The sequence below is a fragment of the Arachis hypogaea genome, chromosome 14 (assembly GCF_003086295.3).
Source record: "Arachis hypogaea cultivar Tifrunner chromosome 14, arahy.Tifrunner.gnm2.J5K5, whole genome shotgun sequence".
In the NCBI taxonomy this organism is placed as follows: Eukaryota; Viridiplantae; Streptophyta; class Magnoliopsida; order Fabales; family Fabaceae; genus Arachis; species Arachis hypogaea.
The window spans coordinates 87,282,171-87,296,875 of NC_092049.1; the positions used below are offsets into that span (position 1 = coordinate 87,282,171).

The 14,705-nt window shown below is 40.9% G+C and overlaps 1 non-coding gene across 1 annotated transcript; it reads left to right on the top strand.

The window, feature by feature from the left end:
• The first annotated feature begins 14,374 nt into the window (after positions 1-14,374).
• Positions 14,375-14,482, top strand: LOC112746532 (small nucleolar RNA R71). The gene has a single exon (XR_003174412.1). It is a non-coding gene; the product is annotated as a small nucleolar RNA R71 (small nucleolar RNA).
• Positions 14,483-14,705: the final 223 nt, after the last annotated feature.

A 14,705-nucleotide genomic window follows, 5' to 3' on the forward strand; every position in this document is an offset into this window, starting at 1 on the left:
CCACTTGAAGCTTGTATTAGGTGGTAATGGCCTTGGGGTGGGTGTTTCTAGTGGTTCCGTAAGTTCTACTTCCTTGTAATCTTCTGTGAATTCCTCCACTTCTCTACAAGGTTCTTCAACTGCAACCACGTCCTGACCAAAGTCTTCTATGTCTTCCTCATCACTTAAGTCATAAGTCAGAGGTTGAGAAAAATCTACCTTAGCATCATCTTCGTATTCATTTGGGGAAGATTTTTCAATCTCGAAGAATTCACTTGTGGATGCAAGTTCATTACTAGGAGAACTTGACTTGTGACTATCATCATTAAGGAAACTTGCTTCTTGGATTATTCCGTCTAGTTCTTCATAAAAGACCTGCCTTGGGGGTTGCGCACTATCCTCCTTAGCATCAATTGTAACGTCCTTGACAGAATTCACCACAACTCTGGATTTCCATGGAAGTTCAGTGTCTCCTAAGTCTTCAATCAACTCTTCTTCTTCTATAATGACAGCTTCCTCTACTTGTTCCAGTACGAAGTCATGCTCTGTTCTGTCCACTGGAGTTTCTAGTATCTCCTTCATGCTACGTTCTTCATTAGATTGTCCACATGGAGTTATGGGAGTTCCTTGAATGTCCAAACGTCTAGAAGATAATTGACTTATTGCTTGCTCCAGTTGATGAAGGGTCGCACGAAGTTGATCTACTGTTTCCTTGAGGCGAGCCTGTGATTCTGGAGGTGATGGATATGGACATGGTACATAGGGGAGTGGTGGTTTTTGGGAGTAATTGGATTGAAATTGGGGTAAATAAGGATCATATGGTGGCGAATGGTGAAAAGGAGCTTATGAGTGTGGTGGTTCGAAGCTATGTTGAGAGGATGGTCTGTAAGCACAGGGTGGGGTTTGTTGGTAACTACCCAGAGATCCACCATATCTATCAGCTTGGTATGCATTGTAGAATGGTCTTTGTCCATGATATCTTGGAAGGTGTTGTTGCCTAAAGGGGTGATCAGATCCTCTTGGCTCCATCCATCTTTGATTGCGTAGACCTTGATGCATATTCCTGTTATAGCTTTCACTCCTTTCAACAATATTAGAACCAAACTCAAAGCGAGAGGGGTGAGAATTCATAGTGGCTCAAAATATAAAAGAAAAAAACAAAAATAAATAAACAAGTAAAAGAAAAATATTTACAATAACCAATAATAAGGTACACGTTTGCAATTCCCCAGCAACGGCGCCATTTTGAAGAACGAAACTCTCACGGGATTTAGAATTTTCACAAATAAATTCGCGTTGTAAGTATAGCTCTAGACCGACAAGAATTCCTTTCTTACAAAAGTTTTGGTTGTCACAAGTAACAAATCCCTTTAAAATTGATAACCGAAGTATTTAAATATCGGGTCGTCTTCTCAAGAAACAGCAGGGAGGTGTTCTTATTATTGGTTATGAGTTTTGTAAATTGGGGGTTTTGAAAGTAAGGAACAAGTAATTTAAATGACAAATAAAATAAATAAATAACTATAAAATAAACTCTTGGCAAGGTATGAGAATTTGGAAGTCCTATCCTAGTTATCCTTATCAATGGTGATGAGAATTGAGTTTTAATCCCACTTAGTTAGCCTTTACTAAAGCAAAAGAAGGTCAAGTGGACCAATTAGTTTGATCCTCAGGTCCTAGTCAATTCCTAAGAAAGGACTGGAGTTATTGAAGTTCAATTCAATTAGCAAAGACAACAATTATCAATCAGTTGAGTTTGATAACTCATGAGTTACCAATTACTTAACCAAGGCCAAAAGGGGAAAAGTAAACTTACTCGAATAAAAATGTCTTCAGATTGGAAGCAATAGTAACATAAATAAAAGAAAGCAATCATAAACTGAAATACCTCAAATAACATTAATTAAGAGAATCATATGTAACATGGAAGAGTTCATAAATTAAATTGAGAAAATAATTAAAAAAGAACATTGAACCTGATAAAAAGTGACAATCATGAAGGCGAGAAAAATCCTAATTTCTAGTCCTAAGAGAGAGAGAGAGAGGAGAGAACCTCTCTCTAAAAACTACATCTAAATCATGAAAAGTGAATAATTGAATAATCCTCTTGAATGGATGCATTCCCCCACTTTATAACCTCTAATATGTGCTTTCTGTACTTGGATCTGGGCCAAAAAGGGCTTCAGAAATCGCTGGGAGCATTTTCTGCAGTTTCTGGTGTGTGGCGTCTGTCACGCGTCCGAGTGGGTCACGCGGTCGCGTCATCTGGGAGTTTTCCTTATCACGCGTTCGCTTCGGTCACGCGTACGCGTCATCTGCGTTATGCTCAAGGCGCGCGTCCGCATCAGTCACGCGTTCGCGTCGCTGCCTTTCCGCGCTAGGCGTGCGGCTGTGTCGTCCATGCGTTCGCGTCACTGGCCTTTTCTTCAAAACTCAATTTTTGTGCTTTCCTTCCATTTTTGTATGTTTCCTTTTCCATCCTTTAATTCATTCCTGCCTTAGAAGATCTGAAACTACTCAACACACAAATCACGACATCAAATGGTAATAAAGGGTAATTAAAATAATTATTTTAAAGCATAGGAAACATGTTTTTCACATATATCACATAATAGGGAAGAGAAAGTAAAACCATGCAATTTTCATGAATAAGTGGGTGAAGGGCTGAATAAATCACTTAAATTAAGCACAAGATATATCATAAAATATGGGTTTATCAGTCGCCCTCTAGTCACTAACACTAGTCCTTCCCAAGGGAGAGGATTAGAACTTGTGAATAGAAACTGACTTCCAACTTACTTGACTTTCCTTTATCTGGTAAGGGATAACTGAGCAGAACAACCTTCAATTATCAATTAATCTTGAGGGAACTCCAACAAGGATAGGTCTTCCGACTAATCTACTCCTGGTCAAGGTTTTTATTTAAATTACATAAATTACCTGATTTAATTCCCTGTCTATCAAACTCAAACCCTTTTTGAAAATATCTGATTAATAAAATAGCACATCTTTCTGCAACTCGTTGGGAGACGACTTGGGATTCATACTCCCAATATTTTAATTCTAATTTTGTGACAACCCTTCTAAATTGATAGGCGGATTTTTGTTGGTTAAGAACTATACTTGCAACGTATCTTTTATAATAATTTCTTAACTTGCCAATTTCCACCACGTCAATTTTTGGCGCCGTTGCCGGGGATTTGCAATAGAGTGCTAAGTTATTGATTGGAATTTATTTATTTGCATTTTATTTTATTTTTTTTGCTACTATGAGCTGAATGTTTCTTTCGTTAAATGACGCGTTCACTTCCTGATCCAACCTTGTCAGTATTTGTTCCTAAGATTGAAAGAACTATTTCACGTATAAGGCAAGCTCGGCGTCGATTAGTTCTCCCCGAGGATGAATCTGAAACGTCACGTAAGGAAGGAACAAGCTCCCTTTCTACTGATGCGGTTGATTTACGTGCAGGTGACATGGCAGCACCTAGGAGAGTTACTATCCAGGAGGCTGGAGCCCCTGATTTTACAAAGCAATCGTTTCAAGCGCATCACCCAGCGGTGGCTACAGATTTTGAAATAAAGACTGCACTACTCAACTTGATGCCTAAGTTTCATGGCTTACCTGCTCAAGAGCCTATCAAGCACCTTAGGGATTACCAAGCAGCCTGTTCTACTGTCAGGCGCGATGGTGCAGATGAAACTTCTATTTTGTTAAAAGCCTTCCCATTCTCTCTTAAGGAAAAGGCGAGAGAGTGGTACTACACTCAACCCGCAGTAACTGTTTCTGACTGGGATACGCTTAGAAGAGAATTTTTGGAAAAATTGTTTCCAGCTGAAGTTACTGATAAACTGAGGAAAGACATTTCCATGATTGTTCAGGACGAATCCGAGACTCTCTACGAATACTGGGAGCGCTTCAACAATCTTCTGGAAGCATGTTCCCACCATATGATTGACAAGATAGTGTTGCTCGGCTACGTCACACAGGGCATGAGGCCTCAAGATAAGACCACATTGGAAAGTGCTAGCAATGGGTCTATGAAAAAGTACAAGACCACTTATGAGGCATGGCAATTGATCAGTGACTTAGCTGAATCTACTCAGAATCACAGGCAGAAATAAAGCCGGTCAAAAGCTGTTGCAGAGGTATCTTCTAGCAAGGAGACTACTGCTCTGACTCAGAGTATAGGTGAAATGACTAACTTACTGAAGCAGATGCAGTTGAGTCAACAACAAACGCAGCAGAGCCAACAGTTGGTTCCACAGAGAGTGTGCGGGATCTGTGCTAATTATAGCCATTATACTGATGAATGTCCGTAGCTCCAGCAGGAAGACAATACTGTGGCAGCCACTCATAACTTCTATGCTCGCCCTAATCAAGGATACAATCAAGGGGGCAGCTACAACCATGGATGGCAGGACAATTCCAACCAAGGTTGGAGAGATAATTCTAACCAGAGTTGGAGGGACAACAATAACAGAGGAGGCAGAGACAATCAAGGAAATCAGAGGTGGAATAATAACAACAACAGGCAGCAGAACCAGAACCAGCCTTACAGAGCACCTCACCTGAGGCAATCCCAAGGACCACAGCACAACCAACAACAAGTTCCGCAGATCACTCACTCTAATTCCTCTCCGAGTGACGAGGTGTTTCAATCCCTTGTGCAAGGACAAAAAAACGTGGAAAGTTCACTTAACGGTCTAACATCCACTATACAAGCTCTCATCTCTCAGCTGGGATCATCCAATACTTCAAACACTCAACATGCAAGCTCCAGTGGAATTCCTTCTCTACCCTTACCCAATCTAAAGGATGGCATCAATGCCATCACCCTAAGGTCCGGAACCACACTCCAAGAGAGGAATCAGGAGGAGCCAATCCCATCAGAGCACGCCTCAGCTGAAGAGGTGGTGGAAGTAGGGGATACTAAAGAGGAAGAGGACATACAAGACATGGTTGAAGAAGAATCTCAACAACAGAAAGAAGCACCAACGGAAGCAGACGCTGCAGAAAACGCCCTTCCTATTCCATTTCCACAAATTCCAAGGAAGCCCAGGAAGCAGATGGAACTTGATCCCAAAATGGTAGAAATATTCAAAAAGGTTGAGGTAATTGTTCCCCTTTTTGATGTTATTTAGTAGGTACCTAAATACGCAAAGTTTCTAAAAGATTTATGTATACATAAAGACAAAATTAATGAATTAGAAACTATTCCTTTAGGTAGTTCTATATCTGTTTTAATGGGAGGTATACCTGAAAAGTGTAGTGATCCAGGTCCATGTATGGTTAACTGTACTATTGGAGGTGTGATATTTTCTGACTGCATGTGTGATTTAGGAGCGTGTGTTAGTATAATGCCTTTGTCTATATATGATACTTTGAGGCTCCCTCCCTTAAAAAGGCCGGCAGCTCGTTTTGTGTTAGCAGATAAAAGCATTATTACAGTGATTGGAGTTGCTGAAGATGTATTAGTGAGCATTAAGGGGCTCACATTTCCCATTGACTTCTATATCCTGGAGATGCCCCCTAATGACTCAGGAAGGTCATCATCAATCCTTCTTGGAAGACCATTCCTGAAGACTTCAAAGTTCAAGCTGGATGCATTTTTCGAAACTTATTCTTTTGAAATAAATAGCAGAATGGTGAAATTCAGTTTAAATGGAGCTGTGAAGCACCCTCCAGATGATCATTCTATCTCCCAGTGTGACATCATAGATGAAACCGTAGCTGAAGTTCACCAGGAGGAATTAGAAGAGAAGTACATGGAACAAGGTCCAAGTGTGGGGACACTTTTTGAGGACAATGAGAGCACTTCACCATTATCGCCAGCTCCAGATGATCCAGAGCCTGGCCATGAGCAGAAATTGGAATTAAAGCCCCTCCCTCCACACCTCAAGTATGCTTACCTTGAGGATAAGCAGAAGTTTCCAGTTATCATTGCAAGGGAACTCACTTCCCAACAAGAAGAACAGCTACTCAGTGTACTGAGGAAACACAAGAAAGCAATTGGATTAAGCCTAGCGGATATAGTGGACATAAACCCTCAAGTTTGTGAGCACAGAATATTCATAGAAGAGGGAGAAAAGCCTGTCCGTCAACCTCAAAGAAGACTGAATCCCACCATCTTAGAAGTTGTTAAGAAAGAAGTGACCAGGCTACTTGAAGCAGATATCATTTACCCCATCTCAGATAGCGAATGGGTCAGTCCAGTACAAGTGGTGTCCAAGAAGTCTGGAATCACAACAGTAAAAAATGAGCATGGAGAGCTTTTGACAACTAGAGTGCAGAATTCATGGAGAGTTTGCATTGACTATAGGCGTCTCAACCAAGCCACTCGCAAGGATCATTACCCCTTGCCATTCATTGATCAGATGCTTGATCGCCTGTCAGGTAAATCCCATTATTGCTTTTTAGATGGTTATACAGGCTATTTTCAAATTCATATAGCTCCTGAAGATCAGGAAAAGACTACTTTTACATGTCCTTTTGGCACTTATGCTTATAAGAGAATGCCATTTGGCTTGTGCAATGCACTAGCTACTTTCCAAAGGTGCATGATGAGTCTTTTCTCTGACCTTATTGAAAACTGTATGGAGGTTTTTATGGATGATTTTAGCATTTATGGAGATTCATTTAGCCTTTGCTTAGATAGTTTATCTAGAGTATTAGATCGATGTGTCAGTACAAACCTCGTATTGAATTTTGAAAAATGTCACTTTATGGTTAAACAAGGGATTGTATTAGGACATGTTGTGTCTAATACTGGCATTTCTGTAGATCCAGTAAAGGTGGATGTTATTTCTAGTTTAACTTATCCCTCCTCTGTGAGGGAAGTTTGTTCGTTCCTTGGCCACGCAGGTTTTTATCAAAGATTCATTAAGGACTTTAGTAAGGTAGCACAACCCTTATCCAGACTACTGCAGAAAGATATTGAGTTCGAGTTCAGTGAGGATTGCAAACAAGCGTTTGATAAGCTGAAGACCACCTTGACTCAAGCTCTAATTGTGAAAGGACCAGACTGGAGCCAGCCATTTGAAATTATGTGCGACGCCTCCACATGCAGTAGGAGCGGCGCTGGCTCAGCGTGAAGGTAAGGATCCTTTTGTAATTGCTTATGCGTCTAAAACTTTAAACGCTGCTCAGTCTAATTACACTACTACTGAGAAAGAGCTTCTTGCTATTGTTTTTGCTCTGGATAAATTCTGAGCCTATTTACTTGGTGCTAAAGTAGTAGTGTACTCAGACCACGCAACTCTAAAGTATTTATTAGCTAAAAAGGAGTCTAAACCAAGGCTTATACGTTGGATACTGTTACTACAAGAATTTGATTTAGAAATTAAGGATAGGAGTGGTAACCAGAATCTAGTGGCAGACCACTTGAGTCGCCTTGAGCACATTAGGGATGACTCCACTCCTATAGATGATAATTTCCCTTTTGACAACTTACAAGCAGTATCTGAAGTAGTCCCTTGGTATGCACCTGTAGCTAATTATCTAGTCAGCCGCACCTTTCCTCTAAACTTTACTAAGCATCAAAGAGACAAGCTGAAAAGTGAGTCCAAATATTATATATGGGATGACCCATATTTATGGAGATGTGGCGCTGACCAGGTAATTAGATGGTGTGTTCCTCAATCAGAATTCCAGTCCATTTTAGAGGCCTGCCACTCATTCGAGAGTGGAGGATATTTTGGCCCTCAAAGAACAGCTAGAAAAATTTTAGACTGTGGATTCTGGTGGCCTACTCTTTTCAAAGACGCTGCTGAATTTTGTAAATCTTGTTCCCCATGCCAAAGGTTTGGTAATATATCCAAGAGGGATGAGATGCCTCAACAGACTATGCTTTTCTGTGAAATTTTTTATGTTTGGGGCATTGACTTCATGGGTCCATTTCCAAATTCTAATGGTCATTTTTATATATTGTTAGTTGTAGATTACATTTCTAAATGGGTGGAAGCAATTCCTACCCGCACTGACGATGCTAACACTGTTGTTTCCTTTGTTAGAACCCATATTATTTGTCGCTTTGGATCACCACGAGCAATCGTGAGCGATCAAGGCACCCATTTCTATAATAGGAGACTAACAGGATTACTGAAGAAGCATGGGATAGTTCATAAAGTGGCAACAGCCTACCATCCCCAAACTAATGGGCAAGCTGAGGTGTCTAACAGGGAGATAAAGAGTATATTACAGAAGATATTCAAACCTCATAGAAGAGACTGGAGCACCAGGCTACAAGATGCACTCTGGGCATACAGAACAGCATACAAGACACCCATTGGGATGAGTCCCTTCCGCTTAGTTTATGGAAAAGCCTGTCACCTCCCAGTTGAGGTGGAGCACTGGTGCACGAAATTGTGATCATCAACAATGGCACCAAAGGACTTGGAGCTCCTAAACGTGAATCACACTTTGTCACAATTCCGTACAACTAACCAGCAAGTGCACTGGGTCGTCCAAGTAATAAACCTTACGTGAGTAAGGGTCAATCCCACGGAGATTGTCGGCTTGAAGCAAGCTATGGTCATCTTGTAAATCTCAGTCAGGCATATTCAAATGGTTATGGAGTTTAAGGTGATGAAAATAAATATAAAATAAAGATAGAGATACTTAGTAATTCATTGGTGGATTTCAGATAAGCGTATGAAGATGCTTTGTTTCCCTTGAACCTCGGCTTTCCTATTGCCTTCTTCCAATCATTCATACTCCTTTCCATGGTAAGCTTTATGTTGGGCATCACCGTTGTCAATGGCTACATCCCATCCTCTCAGTGAAAATGGTCCTGATGCTCTGTCACAACATCGGCTAATCAGCTGTCGGTTCTCGATCATGTCGGAATAGGATCCATTGATCCTTTTGCGTCTGTCACACGCCCCACAATCGCGAGTTTGAAGCTCGTCACAGTCATCCCTTCCCAGATCCTACTCGAAATACCACAGACAAGGTTTAGACTTTCCGGATCTCAGGAATGGCTGCCGTTAATTCTAGCCTATACCACGAAGGTTCCAATCTTAGATTAGAAACCCAAGAGATACGCATTCAAGCCATTGCTAGTAGAACAGAGGTGGTTGTCAGGCACATGTTCATAGGTGAGAATGATGATGAGTGTCACGGATCATCACATTCATCAAGTTGAAGAACGAATGAATATATTGGAGAAGAAATAGACTTGAGTTGAATAGAAAAACAATAGTACTTTGTATTAATTCATGAAGAACAGCAGAGCTCCACACCTTAATCTATGGTGTGTAGAAACTCCACCGTTGAGAATACATAAGAACAAGGTCTAGGTATGGCCGTGAGGCCAGCCTCCATGATCTAAGAACTACACATCCAAAGATGAATAAAAGATAATTCCCAGATGAAAATACAATAGCAAAAGGTCCTATTTATAGAGAACTAGTAGCCTAGGGTTACAGAAATCAGTAATTAATGCAGAAATCTTCTTCCGGGCCCACTTGGTGTGTGCTTGGGCTGAGCATTAAAGAATTTTTCGTGTAGAGACTTTTTTTGGAGTTAAACGCCAGCTTTTGTTCCCGTTTGGGCGTTTAACTCCAGCTTTTGTGCCAGCTTTGGAGTTAAACGCCAGAATTCTTGAGCTGACTTGGAACGCCTGTTTGGGCCATCAAATCTCGGGCAAAGTATAGACCATCATATATTGTTGGAAAGCCCAGGATGTCTACTTTCCAACGCAATTGAGAGCGCACCAATTGGATATCTGTAGCTCCAGAAAATTCACTTTGAGTGCAGGGAGGTCAGAATCCAACAGCATCTGCAGTCCTTTTTCAGCCTCTGAATCAGATTTTTGCTCAGGTCCCTCAATTTCAGCCAGAAAATACCTGAAATCACAGAAAAATACAAAAACTCATAGTAAAGTCCAGAAGAGTGATTTTTATTTAAAAACTAATAAAAATATAATAAAAACTAACTAAAATATACTAAAAACATACTAAAAACAATGCCAAAAAGCGTATAAATTATCCGCTCATCACAACACCAAACTTAAATTGTTGCTTGTCCCCAAGCAACTAAAAATCAAATAGGATAAAAAGAAGAGAATATACAATGAATTCCAAAAACATCTATGAAGATTAGTATTAATTAGATGAGCGGGGCTTTTAGCTTTTTGCTTCTGAACAGTTTTGGCATCTCACTTTATCCCTTGAAGTTCAGAATGATTGGCATCTATAGGAACTCAGAATCCAGATAGTGTCACTGACTCTCCTAGTTAAGTGTGTTGATTCTTGAACACAGCTACTTTATGAGTCTTGGCCGTGGCTCTAAGCACTTTGTTTTCCAGTATTACCACCGGATACATAAATGCCACAGACACATAACTGGGTGAACCTTTTCAGATTGTGACTCAACTTTGCTAGAGTCCCCAATTAGAGGTGTCCAGGGTTCTTAAGCACACTCTTCTTTTTGCTTTGGACCTCGACTTTAACTGCTCAGTTTCAAGTTTTCACTTGACACCTTCACGCCACAAGCACATGGTTAGGGACAGCTTGGTTTAGCCGCTTAAGCCAGGATTTTATTCCTGTGGGCCCTCCTATCCACTGATGCTCAAAGCCTTGGATCCTTTTTATCACCCTTGCCTTTTGGTTTAAAGGGGTATTGGCTTTTTCTACTTGCTTTTTTTTTTTTGCAAGCTTTTCACTACTTTTTCTTGCTTCAAGAATCAATTTTATGATTTTTCAGATCATCAGATAACATTTCTCTTTTTCCTTTCATTCTTTCAAGAGCCAACAATTTTAACATTCATAAACAATCACATTCAAAAATATGCACTGTTCAAGCATTCATTCAGAAAGACAATAGTATTGCCGCCACATCAAAATAATTAAACTGTTTTAAAATTTGGAATTCATGCACTTCTTTTTCTTTTACAATTAAAAACATTTTTCATTTAAGAAAGGTGATGGATTCATTTTCATGGCTTTAAGGCATAGACACTAAGACACTAATGATCATGTAATAAAGACACAAACATAGACAAACATAAAGCATAATTTTCGAAAAACAGGAAAATAAAGAACAAGGAAGTTAAAGAACGGGTCCACCTTAGTGATGGCGGCTTGTTCTTCCTTTTGAAGATCTTATGGAGTGCTTGAGATCCTCAATGTCTCTTCCTTGCCTTTGTTGCTCCTCTCTCATGGTTCTTTGATCTTCTCTGATTTCATGGAGGAGGATGGAATGCTCTTGGTGCTCCACCCTTAGTTGTCCCATGTTGGAACTCAATTCTCCTAGGGAGGTGTTGATTTGCTCCCAATAGTTTTGTAGAGGAAGATGCATCCCTTGATGAGGTGTTGATTTGCTCTCTGATTTCCTCATGCTCTTGATGAGGTTATATTGTTTGCTCCATCCTTTTCTTAGTGATGGGCTTGTCCTCATCAATGAGAATGTCTCCCTCTATGTCAATTCCAACCGAATTGTAAAGGTGACAAATGAGATGAGGAAAGGCTAACCTTGCCAAAGGAGAGGACTTGGTCCAACCTTTGATCATGGTTCTTGGTGATCCATGCATTGGCATAGAACTCTTGAACCATTAAGATTCTGACTTGTTGAATGGGGTTGGTGAGAATTTCCCAACCTCTTCTTCGGATCTCATGTTGGATCTCCGGATACTCATTCTTTTTGAGCTTGAAAGGGACCTCGGGGATCACTTTCTTCTTGGCCACAACTTCATAGAAGTGGTCTTGATGCACCCTTGAGAGGAATCTCTCCATCTCCCATGACTCGGAGGTGGAAGATTTTGCCTTCCCTTTCCATCTTCTAGAGGTTTCTCCGGCCTTTGGTGCCATAAATGGTTATGGAAAAACAAAAAGCTTTAGCTTTTACCACACCAAACTTAGAAGGTTGCTCGTCCTCGAGCAAAAGAATAAAGAAGAGAGTAGAAGAAGAAGAAATAGAGGAGATGGAGTGGGCTTTGTGATTCGGCTAAGGGGGAGAAGTGTTGGTTAGGTTGTGTGAAAATGAAAGAGTGAAGATGGGTTTATATAGGGGTGAGAGGGGTGTGTATGGTTCGGCTATAGAGGGTGGGTTTGGGAGGGAAAGTTGTTTGAATTTGAATGGTGAGGTAGGTGGGGATTTATGAAGGATGGATGTGAGTGGTGAAGAGAATGGTGGGATTTGATAGGTGAGGGGTTTTTGGGGAAGAGGTATTGAGGTGATTGGTGAATGGGTGAAGAAGAGAGAGAGTGGTGGGGTAGGTGGGGATCCTGTGGGGTCCACAGATCCTGAGATGTCAAGGATATCTCATCCTTGCACCAAGTGGCGTGCAAAACGCCCCTTGTTGCCAATCCTGGCGTTAAATGCCAGGCTGCTGCCCATTTCTGGTGTTTAACGCCCGTTTCTTGCCCATTCCTGGCGTTAAACGCAAGTCTGGTGCCCATTTCTGGCGTTAAACACCCAAAATGGTGCCAGACTGGGCGTTTAACACCCATTCTGCTACCTTTACTGGCGTTTAAACATCAGTAACTGTCTCCTCCAGGATGTTCTGTTTTTCATTCTATTTTTCACTTTGTTTTTGCTTTTTCAATTGTTTTTGTGACTTCATATGATCATCAACCTACAGAAAATATAAAATAACAAAGGAAAATAGAAATTTAACATAGAATAGTAACGATTGGGTTGCCTCCCAACAAGCGCTTCTTTAATGTCAATAGCTTGACAGTGGGCTCTCATGGAGCCTCACAGATGTTCAGAGTAATGTTGGAACCTCCCAACACCAAACTTAGAGTTTGAATGTGGGGGTTCAACACCAAACTTAAAGTTTGGTTGTGGCCTCCCAACACCAAACTTAGAGTTTGACTGTGGGGGCTCTGTTTGACTCTGTATTGAGAGAAGCTCTTCATGCTTCCTCTCCATGGTGACAGAGGGATATCTTTGAACTTTAAACACAAGGGAGTCTCCATTCACTTGAATGATCAATTTTCCTCTGTCAACATCAATCACAGCTTTTGTTGTGGTTAGGAAGGGTCTGCGAAGGATGATGGATTCATTCATACACTTCCCAATCTCTAGGACTATGAAACCAGCAGGGATGTAATGGTCTTCAAATTTTACCAAGACATCCTCTACAAGTCCATAAGCCTGTTTCTTTGAATTGTCTGCCATCTCCAGTGAGATTCTTGCAGCTTGTACCTCAATAATCCCTAGCTTCTCCATTACAGAGAGAGGCATAAGGTTTATGCTTGACCCTAGGTCACACTGAGCCTTATCAAAGGTCATGGTGCCTATGGTACAAGGGATTGAGAACTTTCCTAGGTCCTGTCTCTTTTGAGGTAATCTCTGCCTAGTCAAGTCATCCAGTTCTTTGATGAGCAATGGAGGTTCATTCTCCCAAGTCTCATTACCAAATAACTTGGCATTTAGCTTCATCATTGCTCCAAGGTACTTAGCAACTTGCTCTTCAGTAACATCTTCATCCTCTTCAGAGGAAGAATACTCATCAGTGCTTATGAAAGGAAGAAGTAAATTCAATGGAATCTCTATGGTCTCAGAATGAGCCTCAGATTCCCATGGTTCCTCATTAGGGAACTCCATGGAGGTCAGTGGGCATCCATTGAGGTCTTCCTCAGTGAGAATCACTGCCTCTTCCTCCTCTCCAAGTTCGGCCATGCGAGATGTGGTTATGGCCTTGCACTCTCTTTTTGGATTCTCTTCTGTATTGCTTGGGAGAGTGTTAGGAGGGAGTTCAGTAATTTTCTTACTCAGCTGACCCAATTATGCCTCCAAATTTCTAATGGAGGACCTTGTTTCAATCATAAAACTTTGAGTGGTTTTGATTAGATCAGAGACAATGGTTGTTAAGTCAAAGGAGCTCTGCTTAGAATTCTCTGTCTGTTGCTGAGAAGATGATGGAAAAGGCTTGCCATTGCTAAACCTGTTTCTTCCACCATTGTTGTTGTTGAAACCTTGTTGAGGTCTCTGTTGATCCTTCCATGAGAGATTTGGATGCTTTCTCCATGAAGGATTATAGGTGTTTCCATAGGATTCTCCCATGTAATTCACCTCTTCCATTGCTGGGTTCTCAGGATCATAAGCTTCTTCTTCAGAGGAAGCTTCCTTAGTACTGCCTATTGCTGCTTGCATTTCAGACAGACTCTGAGAAATCATATTGACTTGTTGGGTCAATATTTTATTCTGAGCCAATATGGCATTTAGAGTATCAATCTCAAGAACTCATTTCTTCTGAGCTGTCCCATTATTCACAGGATTCCTTTCAGAAGTGTACATGAATTGGTTATTTGCAACCATTTCAATGAGTTCCTGAGCTTCTGCAGGTGTCTTCTTCAGATGAAGAGATCCTCCAGCAGAGCTATCCAATGACATCTTGGATAGTTCAGACAGACCATCATAGAAGATTCCTATGATGCTCCATTTTGAAAGCATGTCAGAAGGGCACATTCTGATCAATTGCTTGTATCTCTCCCAAGCTTCATAGAGGGACTCACCATCCTTCTGTCTAAAGGTTTGGACTTCCACTCTAAGCTTACTCAATTTTTGAGGTGGAAAGAACTTTTCCAAGAAGGCATTGACTAGCTTTTTCCAAGAGTTCAGGCTTTCTTTAGGTTGTGAATCCAACCATGTCCTAGCTCTGTCTCTTACAGCAAAAGGAAAAAGCATAAGTCTGTAGACTTCAGGGTCAACCCCATTGGTCTTGACAGTGTCACAGATTTGCAAGAACTCAGCTAAGAACTGATGAGGATCTTCCAAT